General features: G+C 41.0%; 1 protein-coding gene across 1 annotated transcript in view; it reads right to left on the reverse strand.

Annotated features, from left to right (window-relative positions):
* The window catches only part of LOC107296374 (leucine-zipper-like transcriptional regulator 1), a 22,921-nt gene extending 13,190 nt beyond the window's left edge, over nt 1-9,731 (reverse strand). Inside the window, exon 1 of the mRNA XM_015825718.2 lies at nt 9,690-9,731. The gene's annotated coding sequence lies outside the window, so the exon portion shown is untranslated. The remainder of the gene's footprint in view (nt 1-9,689) is intronic.
* Between the last annotated feature and the right edge of the window lie 4,535 nt (nt 9,732-14,266).

Consider the following 14,266-nt stretch of genomic DNA (forward strand, 5'->3'; position numbering starts at 1 on the left):
GGGGGGGGGGGGGGGGGGGGGGGGGAGGGGTTGGTAACCACTATTCCTCCTATCAATAGGAGAATGAATTAATTTTTACAGCGACACTACTTTGTGACGCAAAAACCCCCAACCAGAAAAACTACTCAAAAGCAATTGTTGTCTCCTGTTAACAGTTGGGATGGTGGGAAGGTGGTCATTTCAATGCAAGATGGACCAGGATCTATAAAACACAATTCTGGCCACGTGTGAAGAATTAAAGGGCAAAAGAATAACCCATTACAGGTAGTCCTTGACTTACGACCACAATTGAGCCCAAAATTTCTGTCGCCGAGCGAGACAATTGCTAAGTGAGTTTTGCCCCATTTTACGACTTTTCTTGCCACAGTTTGTTAGAAATACCCCTGCAGTTGTTAAGTCAGTGACACAGTTGTAATCTGATTTCCCCATTGATTTTATTTGTCAGAAGATCGCAAAGGGGGATCACAACCATTATAAATATATGCCAGTTGCCAAGGGTCTGAATTCTGATCACGGGCCCATGGGGGATGCTGCAATGATCGTAAGTGTGAAAAACGACCGTAAGTCACTTTTTTCAGTGCCGTTGTAACTTCAAACAGTCTCTAAACCGGAGGTCCCCAACCTTTTGGGCACCAAGGACCAGTTCCGTAGAGAGAGGGTTTTCCACAGACTGGAGGGTGCGTGGTTTTGTGTGCTGCCTGGATCTCACGGATGGGGCTTTGCTTGTTTGTGTGGACTGGCTGCTGGCATGCCACAGCCCAGTTCTGGCCCACAGACCGAGGGTTGGGGACCCCTGCTCTAAACGATTGGTTGTAAGTTGAGGACTACCTGTACTTCTTAGAAGCCATGGACTCTCAATTCTACAATTGTTTTTAAAAGGAACCCAAATGTTGCGCTGTCCCAAATCAGCCATATTGTCACCAAATTTCAGCCACTGCATATTCTGATAGGGTGCTGGACTTTGGCACAACACATGGCCTACATGTGGCTAGCCATCCCTGCCAAAAGGCAGTCAGCAATAATTGGTTTCCTCCAAATGTAACTTTCAAGGATGGGAGACCCATTTATGGGATTTGTAGTCTAATAGATGCCCCCATCCCCCACCCCCACCCTAATTGCCTGCACGATGTCACATCTCTGCCCTTCAACTTGGATGACGTCATTTTCTGGTTGGCTTTGAGCAGCAAAATACCTTGGATGAATCCAGGACCCCAAAGTAGAATAAAATGGAGAAAGTTAAATTTAAAAAAAGGTGTGGAAATTAAAAGACTCATTGGAAAAATCAAATAACAGAAAGTATCAAAGAATTTAATTCTACTCCTATGATGATCAATCAATATACAAACCAGCAATATATAAACTGGTAATAATGAACGGAAGGAGGAAAAGCTGAAAGAAGAAAGCGTGAGGTATGAGAGCAGTGATGAAAAAAATAGAACAATTTTTTTCCGCATACAGGAGGACATAAAGTCACACAAGAAATAACTCCCAGCTACCAAACCGGCTGGTGTAATTTTTCTCATAAAAGAAAAAATGGCATTCTGTTGGTGCCAACAATAACACAATGTATTAAGTCACCCCGTAAAACCAGTTCTTGGTGTCTATAAATACACTGGCGAAGCAACAATGGCCAAAAATAATCTAAACACATAAACCTTAGTTTTCTTTGCTATTATAATTACACGTGCTCCTCCACACTCTTTTGGGCACTGCTGATGGTTGTATGCTTTAGCATATGGTTAAATGGACTGTCATTTTTACTATTATCATACATATTGTTTTATCTTACTGACATTTATTTTTTGTTCTAATTATAGAAAAGGTACGTGAAATGTTTAAAGTAAATGCAAGCAGTCCTCAACATACGACCATAATTGAGCCTAAACTTTCGGTTGCTAAGTTTTGCCACATTTTACGATGTTTTTGCCACAGTTGTTAAGTGAATCACTGCAGTTGTTATATGAATCGTGTGGTCATTAAGCGAATCTGCTTCCCCCATTGACTTTGCTTGTCAAAAGCCAGTTGGGAAGGCTACAAATGGTGATGATCACATGACCCCATGACAATATAACTGTCATAAATACATGGCAAGTGCTGGGTGCCCAAATTTTGAGCAAATAACCACGGGGAATGTTGTAACAGTTGTTAAATGTGAAAAACAGTCATATGTCCCTTTTTTCAGTGCCATTATAACTTTGAATAGTTACTAAACAAAAGGTTGTAGATCGAGGGCTACTGTTATTAGCAACTGTGATAGCTTACCTCGAAGGAGTATCTAAGGAGTAATTAATTCATGCTTCTTTTCTTAGAAATGTATGAATTCATTTATCATGGTATCTTTCTCCAAAAATGCTTTTCGGCTAAAAGAAAATTATAAGCTTCTTTAAAAAAAATATATCTACAGTTCTTCTTAAAAATAAAGCTGGTATTACATGTAGTTTTATAGCATTGTTAAGTTACATTACACTTTACAATCCATTTAGCTAACATGACATCTCCTTTCGAAACAAAGCCTTTTTTTTTGCACACTTAAGTGCAATTAATTGCTTTTCACCAATGAGCTGTCTTAGAAATATAGTAAATTGCTTCAAGCTTTTAACTAATGGTCAAAGAAAAATACAAATCTATAGCCATAGCACTTAGTGGAAGTGGAAAAGGTGGAAAGTGGAGAAGTAATAGGGATATAAATAAAATTCTGGTGGGAATTTTTTCCCCCACACATTTTATACTGAATAGTTTGCTTAGGGAAGACTTTGTTGCTAATCCCAGGGCCAAGAGAAATGACTTGCTAACAAACTAACCTACAGGTCAGGTACACAATGCTTTGTGTAATACTTTAGGTTTGTCTAAGCATGTTGTGGGAACCCAGCCAACTATGATGTATTAATCAACCATGATATGTATGAAACATAAATGTATGAAATAAATAAGCAAAATATTGTTGCTATTGTTTAGGTTTCCAAGGCCACAATTCTGGATGGCTTACAGAGATTTAAAAAAAAATTAAAAATCATAAATTGTATTTTAAAAAGTGAACATACCAAGGGGAAAAAAATCCCAGCCCCCAATCTCAAACAGCACATATACCCACAGTGACCATGTGTCATTTATTTAAAAGAATAGTCCTTTATTTCAAAAATCTGTGCTTTAGATTTATTTTTCAAAAAAAATAACCTTGATTTTGGCCATTTAATTTTTACTGTGCAAATGGTACCACTTAATGCCGTCTTTCACATTCATGTAAAAAATATGGAAACTGAATTGCCTTTTTCAAAAATATTACATATACTGTTTCATTTTAGATATTTTTTGTAAAATAAGCATTTCTGTAATGTTTTGCTCTTCCTTTATAAAGCAAAATTATAAGACAAATAACACATTTTTCATCCTTTAGAGTTGCCCCTTTTTCAGGTCTGCCCTTTATTTTTTTTTCTAAGAAAATATGGTCAGTATATCTGGTGATTAATAAAAACCATATCCCACCCTAATTATTTTGTTTGGAAGGAGTAAAAGAGAGATTACTCCAAAGGACCCCTACAGCATCTTAGAAATTGTTTAGCCGTTCCATAATAATTAGAGCTTATAACTTCATGCTTCCATAGGTATGAGTCATATAGGAGAAGGTATTATGTGTTATTGTATATTTTATCTATTTATTATTTATTTATGAAATGTATAGGCTGCTTATTTCAAGATAACTCTGGACGGTTTACAGGCATAAAATTAGATAGATAGATAGATAGATAGATAGATAGATAGATAGATAGATAGATAGATAGATAGATAGATAGATAGATAGATAGACAGACAGACAGACAGACAGACAGACAGACAGACAGACAGACAGACAGAGGTAGGTAGGTAGGTAGGTAGGTAGGTAGGTAGGTAGGTAGGTAGGTAGGTAGATAGATAGATAGATAGATAGATAGATAGATAGATAGATAGATAGATAGATAGATAGATAGATAGATAGATAGATAGATAGATAGATGTAGGTAGGTAGGCAGGCAGGCAGGCAGGCAGACAGATAGACGTAGGTAGGTAGTAGGTAGGTAGATAGATAGTGCAGGATGGCAGAGGGAGGTGGGATCCATTGTTAATCGAGCAACCACTTGCACTGTGATGCTCCCCCCACTGGGGTTCCACACTAACTGGCACAGTTAGGCTCTTCCGGAAGGTCAGGGGTTCATTGCATTGCTCCAGATTTGGGATTTTGAGCAAGACAGCAAAGGCTTCTGTCATCAGGACTGGATAAAGAGAAGACCTGCTTTAAACTCAATTCTTACAGCTGTCCCTGAGCAGTTCTGCAGATGTAGTGATATGTGGGAATGACCCGGATAATAATAATAATAATAATAATAATAATAATAATAATAATAATAATAATAATAATAATAATAATAATAATAATAATAATAATAATAATAGGAATAAGAAGAAGAAGAAGAAGAAGAAGAAGAAGAAGAAGAAGAAGAAGAAGAAGAAGAAGAAGAAGAAGAAGAAGAAGAAGAAGAAGAAGAAGAAGTTGGAAGGGACCTTGGAGGTCATCTAGTCCAACCCCCTGCTCAGGCAGGAAACCCTATACCAGTGATGGCGAACCTTTTAGAGACCGAGTGCCCAAAAACTGGCCCCGGCCCCGCTCCACCCCCTGCCCGCCCCCGCTCTGCCCCCACCCTGCCTGCCTGCAGGGCCACTCACTGCCTCCAGGGCCTGCCGCAGATCGCCCAGTAGCGCCATGGCGGCCACGCCCTCTGCCCGTGCCCCGCAGCATCAACTGTGCGCGATGGGGCGTGAGGGCAGAGTCTTGTCTACGCTGCCTGGCTGCCATGTCCTTGGCTGCACTGCTCCGCGTGGGCCACACTTGGGGGCGACTCTCCTCCAGGGGGGCTGCTGGTGAGGGGGTCGTGGGGGAGGCAAGGCTGGGGCAACGGCACGTGTGCCCACAGAGAGGGCTCCGAGTGCCGCCTCTGGCACCCGTGCTATAGATTCGCCACCACTGCCCTACACCATTTCGGACAAATGGCTGTCCAGTTTCTTCTTAAAAACTTCCAGTGTTGGAGCATTCACCGCTTCTGGAGGCAGGTTGTTCCATTGGTTAATTGTTCTAACTGTCAGGAAGTTTCTCCTTAGTTCTAGGTTGCTTCTCTCCTTGATTAGTTTCCACCCGTTGCTTCTTGTCCTGCCTTCAGGCGCTTTGGAGAATAGTTTGACTCCCTCTTCTTTGTGGCAGCCCCTGAGATATTGGAACACTGCTATCATGTCCCCCCTCGTCCTTCTCTTCATTAAACTAGACTAGTTGATGGGAAGGAAGAGATGCTGCCTAGGGATAAGAGAGGGCAGAGTCCACAAGTGCATAATAGGCAGAGAAAGAAACTCAGAAGGAACTTATCAGGCTATAGAAGAGATAGTGGGAGATTTTTATTTTCAGACTTGCAAAATTCCGTTAACGTAACCTGACAATAAAGTACAGTTAGCTCATTTCCTATCCAGTGTACCAGGTGAAGGGACTTTATTATGCTTAAGGTTGATATTAGTAATATTGATATTAGTAGTGATATTTTGTAATTATTATATATATATATCTTTGTTTATGTGCAAGCAGCTTTGTAGATGCTTTAGATTGGGAAATTAGTTATATAGAAGCAAATGTTTTATGCTTTAGGTATAGGTGATTGCTTATATGAAAAGAGCACGGTAAGGGGAGGGGGGAAAGGAGTTACGGATGGAGCCTGGGTTGCTGTGTATGAGTCATCATCTAGGAATTATTTTTTTGTGCCATCTTATGCCTAGTACCAAGACCTGATCTTTTTGTTCTGGAAAGGTATAAAAGGTGGAAGACATCTTTCCTGGTTGTTGCCTTCATCTCTCTACCAGCCACGAAGAGAGATGGGGTCACCCAACTCTATTTTGATCAAAATAAAAGTTGTTTGCTTGCTGAAACCTCGGCTCAGGAGTTTCTTTGGCTCTTTTAAATTCCTGAGTAATGCTGGGGCAATTGTGAGGCTAAGTGGAAAACCTTACACAGGGAAAACTGACTGATGCTGCACTTTCCTAATTGTTGATGCAAGCAGCTCTCCTCTATGCTAGGGGCTCCACACACAATTACCATCTCACTATTTTTATGCAGCCCAGATCAATTTACTCATATCCTTACAAATTATAGTGGGGGAAAATATGCATAGAATTCCATTTTCTAATCTTTACTGCACTCATCTTCTGAATGGCAGACAACCAAAGGATTGAAAAATTATATTAAAATTAAATCAAGGTAATCCTATAGAAATCCTTTGTCACTTCCTGGTCCAATCTTCAGACCTGGGATTTCCTGATGTTCTCCCTCTGAGGTACTAATCAGGTCCAACACTGCTCAGTTGTTCCAACATCAGCAAAAGTCATCTGGGTCTTGCCGCATACTGCGACTGGTTTAGAAAGAGGACTCTGGTTCTATAACAGTAACGTTTATTAAGGTCCTTCATTCTAAAGAATTAGAAAGTTCTGAAAAATGTTCTGATTTGTTGTGATCTCTGGGAGGAGGAGGGAGATTCACCCCTGAATAACTTCCCCTAAAAACAGGATCACTGCTCAGCTTCTATTTAAAATCACATAGAATTAGGGCAGTATTTGAATTTATTTCTGCAAAAGGGCAGACTTGGCATAATAACTCCATGGTGGCGGAGTGGCACTGGAGTCAACCAGCATCTGTTATTTTTTGTTCAAACATGTGTACCCCCAAAAGCACTTTAGAGGAAGTTATATCCTTTTGCCCCCCCTCCAAAAAAAGAATATACTATATTGAGGTCATTAAGGTCAAATGCTTCATAGACAAGCCCCAGGCAGTAAAGATTAGGATAGCTCATGCAAGCCACTTAATCCACCAACCATTTTTAGAGCTGCAGTATGTCATATGGCAAGGGATCCAATGACAAGTAAAACTGACCAGAGGAAAAAGGCAGGGCTATTCCCCAGACAAGCTTCAAAACTGTTTTCTCGGGAGCTATATTATTTGTTGCTTCTAAAGCAGAAAGATGCAACGGTATAAGAAATCACTAAGCATGATTCATCTCTTTCTCTCCAGGGTTTTTTTTTAAGTTTAATTTTTTTTTATAAATTACTGTACATGCTTAATATAAAGTTAATTGGAACTACCAAATGTTTGCAAATTACCTCTTCTTATTTTGCATCTGCAACACACAAGGGAATGAGAATAAATTCATTCATACAGGCGACACTATCTTGGTTGCAAAAAATGGCAAATAGCTAAGATGAACAATTCTAAAACAGGAGAGTGAAAGGCTGGGCTTTTTTTGAACATCAAGGAAACAAAGATCATGTCTACTGGAAAACTAGAGGAATTTAAGACAAATAATGACATGGTTGATAAGTTTGATTTTCTAGGCTGCAATATTGGTAAAGATAGTTATACAACAGAGAAAGATTGATGCGCAAAAGGGAGTGCATATAAACTCATGAACAACAGTGACATTTCAGACAAATATTAGAATGGTCCACATACACTGGGCTTATATCAATGGAGGAACAGATTTCAGAAAAAGATTTGCTCCTGCATAGCTGGAAGAAACCGCTTCACACTTGTTGGACAACCCAAAGGAACAACCATGGAGGAAATCAAGCTCGGATGTTCATTAGAATCAAGGATCCCAATACAAAAGCCATGTTAGACACAGCATGAGGACTGATAGAAAAGATAATGCTGGACAAGATGGATCGAAGGAGAGCCAACAGCATACGAAGGGGCTAGGCACAGCATAGGAAACTATGTGACTGCACCCTCAAGAACTCTATCATGCAGTGATTCTGACATACAACTGGAGTGTAATATATGTCTCTCTTTTTTGGGCTATTTAGTAAGAGTTAGGACAACTAGGACAGTTTTTTTTATCCACAGTCACCAGGAGTCAGCTACAACTCTAAAGAATGTAACAAGGACAAATACATGTTTAGCCACAATGATAAAGGGATTTCTTTATTTATCAACTTTATTTTATTAGCCACCTCTCTCAACACAGGGTAACTCTATGGTATCTTGGGCAAGCATTATTTCTCAGCTAAATTTTTCCCCAGAAGTAGATAACTCAGAAATAAATTATATGATAGCAAGGTTCTACCAAAAGCAAAGTTCTACAGAATGTTAATTGCCCTCAAACCCAAAAAACTGAGAACGAGGCTGTTCAGCATGAATTAAAGCAGAAAGCATCTGCCAATTTGCAAGTGTCTTATTACTTCACTTTCAGTTTTGTACTTCTGACTGAAATGGTCTCAGATTTCTTCTTCAATAAGATAACAGAGTTTCCGAACAGAGTAAATTCAGTGCGAGAATTTGTTTTAAAATAAACAGCACTTTGTCCTTTAGCCAGACATTCTCATAAAGTGTCCCTGTGTTCCCTGGGAATATTCCAAAATACCTTATACTTTGAACCCAATGAAAAACCTGATGGCTGGAAAGGTCTCTGCGGATTTCAGCTCTGGAGCTTGTTTTCAACACCAGGGCTCAGCTGTTGAACATGAGAAGCAACAGGGGAGGAAAGATCATCCACTCGCTAATAAATGCCTATAAGCAGCTGCCACACACTCTAGGTTTTGGATACAGGGGTAGGTATTCCCAACAGGAAGTTGAAACTTAAGAGATACCCCAATACAAGTTTGTATTCGTTTAATAGAGCCCTGCTTAAATACCTCGCAGTGCTAGAAAACTGCAACGGCATATGCCGCAAAGTGCAAGTAAAAGGGCAGATATTGGAAGAAATCAGTGGTTTCCTCCACCATCCTTTAAACTCAGCAGGATGGGGGCAAGCAGGAAAAAGACGCGATCTTTCACATTCAACCATCACAATGGAAGGGGCGGAACAGTCAGTTATAAAAGAAAAAAAATATTACACTATTTCCTTTTTGAAAATTCCTCTGAAGTTGAAGGAAATGTGGCCAGTTATAAAAGAGAAAAAAATATTACACTATTTCCTTTTTTGAAAATTCCTCTGAAGTTGAAGGAAATGTGGCCTTAAACACAAATGCAGTAGCTCTCAACGGGTGCTCTGGTGACCCTGGAGGCCCCAGGGATCTTTTCAGGGGGAGGGGGGGTCTGCAAAAATCAAATAATTATTTTAAAATGTTTCCATTTTAATTTGCAATGCACCGACATGAACAAATATAAACCAAAGCCCTCAATCACTTCTGAGAAGGTAAAGGGGGTCGTCTTTGGATCAAAATGTTTTGACAGCCTCTGGACTCAAGCAATCTTCCCCCCACCCCCCGAAACTAATTACGCAAGATCACAACGTCCATCACCCTCCTGGTTGGGAATGATGGGAGGTGCAGTGTAGGTTGGAGAAGCTACCAGGTCGATGGGATGTAAACCCCCGCCCGCGCCCCCCCCCCAAAGAAGATCTGATGGCTCGCGGACGTTTCCTTACCTCTGCATTAAAATTCAGAAGGAAAGCAAGCCAAGAAAGGCAGACAAATCGAGAGAGAGGCACGGGCGCTCCGGCAAAGAGATCGCGTGAATAAGCTCGCTCATCTACCACATTTATAAAAAAAAAGGGGGGGGGAAACCCGATGCGAGCATTAATCATCCACGAACGGAAATAATCCAGTTTTAAAATTAACAGAGGAGACCCTGATTTTTCACTATCACACAACTCCCCCCCACCCACCCCCGCCGCCGCAAGACATACCGTTGCAATCGGTTGCCGCCCTGCCTGTCCCGACAACTCGCTCGCCTCTCAGGCCAACCCCTTGCGGTTTCCTTATGGGTTTCCGTCCCTCCCCCTTCGCCTTCTCTCGAGGAAGAAGACAGCCGGGCTCTTCATTTCCCGCTATCGCCGCCTCCTTCAGCCTCCGCCGCTGAGGACGCGCTCGGGTCGAATCGCTCGCCCCCGATTCCGGGCCCCGCGCGGAAACAGATAGGCCGCCCACCCAGCGGCTGGCTAGGGCCGCTTAAACGCGCGAGTTCGCTTTTCCACGTTTCGGGTGGAGGATTGCCGTTCTACCCCCCGCGCGGATGCCCGCCCCAAAAGGAAAGGATGTGGCACATTGAAAAAGAGCGGGAAGGTTGCTTGCACGTCAGGATGTACCCCAACCCGCGTTTTTCATTCGAACGCATCTCGCGAACGCATCCTCCCCCCGCGGTTGGTTGGTGTGTGGCTCAGTAGGTCGTAAAAGCCTAGGAACGTGAGCCCGAGAAATAAGAAGAGTCATTTGCCCACAAGCACATCATACAAAATATATTCACTACTAGCTGGAGGTTCACGTGTCACGGAGAACCCAAATGTGCTTTGTTTTTTTGTGGGAACGTAGCTGCTGTGGTTTCTGTCGTCAAGAACTCATCGTTAAGCAACCGTCTCTTTCCTGTAATTGAGATTTCATGCCAGGAAGGCTTTCAGCCACTCCGGTTCTTAGTCTTTGTTAATCTTGCGTCTTAAGAGTTGAGACACTCACGGAATTCAAGGAAGTCTTCCTTTTCGCGCATTCCTTACACGCATAACTTGGAAGAAAGCCTCCACGGAGTTGGGGCCAAAAGCGGAGCCTTTTCCAGTTGCCTAGCTGAAATGTTGCTCATCCGCAGCCTCCAGTTGGCAGAAAACCCAGAGAACTGGGAGGTTGTGATGGGTGTTTCTCTTATTAGACTTGCTTTTTTTTTGTTTTTTTGGCACAGAAACCCGCTTCCAAAGATACATAGCAGTGCATTTTATGATTAAGTCATCATTTAAAAGATGAAGCCAAACAAAAGCAGTGACAAAACCTCACCCGTAGGAGAACTGCCAGAAAGAAAAAATTGAGAACTCTTGCTCTTCACAAGATGTACGCCTGTATGCATATGTTTGGTCTTTTTTTGTTGTTGTTTAAAGCAGGGTCCTTCAGTCTTTTGCAGCCCACAGGCACACATTTTATTTTTTTAAAAAAAATTATGGAATCTGCAACTATAAAATAGCTTCTCTGAAGCTGTGATTAATTCCAATTGATTTTAAAAGTCCACATATTTGCTAAATCCACAATACAGCATTAAGCTACGATAAGGCCTTTTTGGTTTGGGCTTAAATGTGTTGTGGTTTGTAAACTCTAATTTATGAAATTACTGAAGGCACAACCTTGGCATCGAGGCTTATTCAACAAACCACTCTTGGCAAATTAAGCAATGCTATTGGAGTCCTGTACTTGGGATGAAGAATATGGGGGTCTGTATAGAGAACAAAAGGCAGAATCTCAATCCTAGCAAGACTAAGTGGCTTTGGGTTTGGGGGCTGTTGGTTCTGGGGATTTACCATATTTGTTTGTGGATGTGGTGGGACTGCCTCAGATAGATCAAGTGTGCAATCTGAGCCTTCTGGATTCAGGGCTCCTGCTCAGAGCAGGTGGCAGCTGTGGCCAAGAGGTCCTTTGTGCAACTCCATGTTGTGCACAGGCTGTGCCTGTACTTGACCGAGGAGGTTCTAGATAGCTCACAATCACTCATGCCCTGGTCATCTCTCAAATGAGTTATTGTAATGCTATATGAGGTTGCCCTTGAAGAGCATCCAGACACTGCAAGTGGTACAAAATATAACCATGCAGGTGATTATGTGTGCTTCCCCATCAGTGCGTATTAAACCTCTGCTCCACAAGCTGCATTAGTTGCCCGTATGCTTGTGGGTTCAATTCAAGGGGCTGGGTATGACCTATAAAGCCTTGTATGGCATGGGATGGATTATGTGACAAACCACCTCTTCCTGGTTACATCTACCCATCCCATCACAACCAGCAGGAGAGGCATGTTATAGGTGTTTTCTATAGAATAGTGTCACTGTACCCAGGAATGGAGTTTTTTCCACCATACACCTGCCCTGGGGCTCATCACCCCAGATCTTAGACTGGCCTTGATCTTCCCAGCCTTTAGGAACACATTGAAGACATGATTCTGCCACCACAGTCTGGCAATAGTGGGAAGCTCTTAGAATTATTATAAGTATTGTTTTGGTTGATGTTTTAGTTAAATTTATTAGCTGCCCAACTCTGATGGCTGTGTTGAGTTTATGGAAAATGAATTCTACCACTGATGATTTTCCGTTTAATAAATTGATCATGAATAAATTTTATATATAATAGAATAGAATAGAATAGAATAGAATAGAATAGAATAGAATAGAATAGAATCTGGAAGGGACATTGGAGGTCTGCTAGTCCAGTTCCCTGCTCAAGCAGGAGAACCTATACCATCTCAGACAAGTGACTGCCCAATCTTCTCTTAAAAACCTCCAGTGGAGCGCCCACAATTTCTGAAGGCAAGCTGTTCCACTGGTTAATTGTCCTCACTGTTAGGAACTTTCTCCTTAATTCCAGGTTGCTTCTCTCTTTGATCAGTTTCCAACCATTGTTTCTTGTCCTGCCCTCTGGTGCTTTGGAGAATAATTTGACCCCCTCTTCTTTGTGGCAGCCTCTCAAATACTGGAATACTGCTATCATATCTTCAATGGCACAGCTGAGTGAAATGGACAGAAAAAGATGGAGTATGGTGTTGATTCCAGTTGCTATCTGTCTGGCCAGGTCATCCACAATTGTGTGCTTTGATGCACAAAGTTAGGTTGTTGTTCAAGAAGGTGATTGACTGGGTCAGTCAGGTTGTGCAAACAGAGCCAAGGACTGTTGAGGGAAAGGACTGAAAACAACAACAACGGAGAAAGAGTGGAATGGAGCATTTTGAATTTTATGCCGGAGTATTTCCCAGAGCAGCATTATCTTTTGCAAGTTGCCCTTCTCCCCCCACCCCTCATATTCACACTGTCATTCCTTGTATGAAAATTAATAATATGCTGGATTCCTATGTATCCACAATGGCACCATTCATCATCATTAGAGGGAGACAGACAGACACAAGGTTTACAGAAGTGTAGAAAAATATTTAGGAACAAAGTGTATTTCAGGAGGAAGTAAAAGATTGAGATGATGTTAGTAGTTACTGAGTGCTAATTTAAAAAGAACACCAAGGTGAATATTTCAGCCAGCTTTGAGCAACAGCACTCACACAGCAATGTTTCTCTTGAGTCTTGCTTGTTTCATGAGACTTTCGTATTCTACCTTGCAATCTAAGAAAATAAAAAGGAAATGAGCACTTTAGGATACAATAATTTCCTTTTTCGTTTATTTTTTTTAATATATTTCTACTAGAATTGTACAGTACAATAAAAGTATAAAAAATGGCAAGAAAAATAAGAGACATAATAAGAAAAAAGTGAAAACATACGATTTTGGCTTCTATACTATCAATTGCCATCTTTAATCCTTGCTGGCCCCCAAATCCATAAATCATCAATTCAGTCTTTTCTTCTTTCAACAAAAAGTCCATTCCAGTCTTTTAAAAAGTCTCTGTGGGTTTTTTTGTGACTCATAAGGTCTTGTGAAATCATGTCAATAGAACATAGATTTTCCCCCTGCTATATCAGATTCCTTATCATGCTACAACTAGATATTAGAGACAAAGTTTTACCCCTTAAAGGTTACAAATTGGTTTCCTTTCTATAGGAAATAGTTTTCCTTAAAATTAACATGGTGGGGAATGTATTACTATGCATTCATTACGCACACACACTGTATGCATATGCATATACACATATACATATTATATCTTTGATTATTCTAAATACTTGAATCCCAGGTGTAAACATTTTTTTTAAAATCAATAAAATTAGTGAACTCCGGGATGTAAAATAGTCTTTTTTATTACTGAGCTTTTGTCAACTTGCTGTTGACATCATCAAAGTAAGGGCTGAAGAGTGGAAGGGCTTACATGCATGCTTGTGTGACCATTTTAACGGTCAGATCATAGAACGTATGGTCAGCATGCCCACCACCCGCTTGCTCACGTTTAGCCTCACTAGTTCTGGTCTCGGTCTGAAATTTGAAAATCCCTCTTCATAGCTGTTTGGCGCATCAGTCTCGCTGCTATATACATATTATACACACATACACATAGATACACATATATACATGCAATATATACATACATGCAGATATGTATACAAACACTAGATTTTATTGCAGATAACTACCAAATCTGAATAGTAATTAGATTTAATATTCCAAAATATGTAACAAGAAAGCTGCAGAAGAGCTTTGGTACAAATTAGATTTGTATCTGGTAATCATTGTAAACACCAGTGGTGGGATTCAGCCAGTTCGCACCACCTTGGCAGAACCGGTAGCTAATTTTTTGTTGCCCAGGCCCAGAATGGACTTCTGGAAGTGGCATCCACACAGAGAACTGGTTGTTCACATATTT

The sequence above is a fragment of the Protobothrops mucrosquamatus genome, unplaced genomic scaffold (assembly GCF_001527695.2).
Source record: "Protobothrops mucrosquamatus isolate PMUCROS unplaced genomic scaffold, P.Mucros_1.0 scaffold2767, whole genome shotgun sequence".
NCBI lineage: Eukaryota > Metazoa > Chordata > Lepidosauria > Squamata > Viperidae > Protobothrops > Protobothrops mucrosquamatus.